The sequence below is a fragment of the Orycteropus afer genome, unplaced genomic scaffold (genome assembly GCF_000298275.1).
Source record: "Orycteropus afer afer isolate SDZICR_OR568_19922 unplaced genomic scaffold, OryAfe1.0 scaffold00152, whole genome shotgun sequence".
Taxonomy (NCBI): Eukaryota; Metazoa; Chordata; class Mammalia; order Tubulidentata; family Orycteropodidae; genus Orycteropus; species Orycteropus afer.
Genome location: NW_006921739.1, coordinates 3,657,770 through 3,659,855, shown reverse-complemented (window position 1 = coordinate 3,659,855; position 2,086 = coordinate 3,657,770).

Below are 2,086 nucleotides of genomic sequence, written 5' to 3'. Positions count from 1 at the left end.
AGCAAGGATGTTTCCTTGAAAACTAAGATGTGCTTGACACAAGCCATGATATTTGCAATCGTCTTATATGCATGTGAGACCTGGACAATGAAAAAGGAAGACTGAAGAAGAGTCGCTTTTGAGTTGTGGTGTTGGTGAAGAATGCTGAAAGTACCATGGATTGCTAAAAGTACTGTGGACTGCTAAAGAACTAACAAATCTGTCCTGGAAGAAGTGCAGCTAGGATACTCCTTGGAAGCAAGAATGGCCAGACTTCGTCTCACCTACTTTGGTCATGTTAAGAAGGGACCATTCCCTGGAGAAGGTTATGCTTGGCAAAGTGGAGGGACAATGAAAAAGGGGAAAGTCCTCAAAGAGATGGATTGACACAGTGGCTGCAACAATGGGCTCGGGTATAGCAAAGATCGTGGGGCTGGCACAGGACTGGGCGGTGTTTTGTTCTGCTGTACATGAGGTCTCTATGAGTCAGAGACAACTCAAGAGCACTAACAACAACAACAACAACAACAACAACAGTTCTTTGTTTTGTTAACCCCTTAGCCTCTTCCTCCAACTCTCACCTGGCTAGTTCATTCTCATCCCTAATGTATCAGTCCAAGAGAGAGTTCTGGGTTTACAGGTGAGCTCAGGTAAGAGGAGATAAAAATGAGAAGGACAACAGAGCTGCTAATCACCATTGAGGAGAAGGAACTTGTACTGAGCCAACATGGGGTAGAGGTGGGAGCAAATAGCTTGGTCTTAAAATCCTAGGTCAATGCAGTATGTATCGAGTCCCCCTATATGTCAAACTGGAAACAAACAAGCAAGCAAAAAATAAAATATCCATTACTGTCAGTGGTTTCTGATTCATGGTAACTTCATATCTTATAGAATAGAACTGGTCTATAGAGTTTTCTTGGCTTATAATCATTACAGAAAAAGATAACCTAGGCCTTTCTTGCTTGGTGCCATTGGGTGGGTTCAACTGCCAATCTTCAGGTTGTTATTTGAGCACAAACTGTACCACTCAGAGACCTAGACATTAGATATAAAAACCTAAGCAAGTTATGGTCTCTGCCAACAAGGATCTCAAAACATAATTTATAAATAAAAAACTCAAAACCAAACTCACTGCCATTGAGTTGATTCTGACTCATAATCACTCCCATTGGGTTTCCAAGGTTAGAAATCTTTAGGGAAGTAGATTGCCATTTCTTCCTTCCATGAGCAGTTAGGTGGGTTTGAACTGCTGACCTTCTGGTTAGCAACCAAATGCTTTATCCCCTACACCACCAGAGCTCCTTAATGTAACTCAGTGTAAAAAGTACAGAAGTGTGCAAAAGAACTAGTGTTCTCAATGAAGAAGGTGTGATCAGCTATCTCAGGCCCTGGAATGTTCAAATAGGACTAAAATGTGAAATGAGCCCCAAATTTATCAAATCAATGAGGAAAAAAGTCCCAAGCTGAGGAAATAACGCATGCAAACGTATAGAAATATTTCTTATCAATGTTTAAGCTGACAAGAAAATGCCCACCTCTCATTGGCTACCCTGTCCAAACATATAGAAATCTTTACACTCTCTGAGATTGTTATAAAGTAGATGTGACTTCTTGAGGAGAAAGTTTTAGATGAATTTTAAAGTAACTTTATTTTGAAATAAGCTCCTTGTCTAATTGATGGCTTGATGTGCTAGATGGAGCTGTTACTCAATAATGAGATTTATGAACATTGCATTACAACCCTTATGATAGTGCCAGTTTTAGAAGGGTGAGAGGATAGATTGTGGGTGATGGATTATATGGGTACATGTATAGGTGGGAGCTTGGGAGATGGACACCAAGAAATCCAATAGAGATTTGTCAGGGATGGGGTGCTGCTTTATTAAGTTCTGCTTGGGCAGTGTATCTGGATGTAGGGATTATCTGGGAAAGCCATCCACAGAGTTCAGATTTTATTATCATAAAAATGGTACTTCTGGAGTATCTAAAGGAGCTCTGAAAGCACAGTGCCTAAGGCATTTGGGCATTTGACTGCTAACCAGAAGGTTGGCAGTTTAAACCCACCAGTGGCTCCACAGAAGGAAGATGGGGCAATCTACTTCCATAA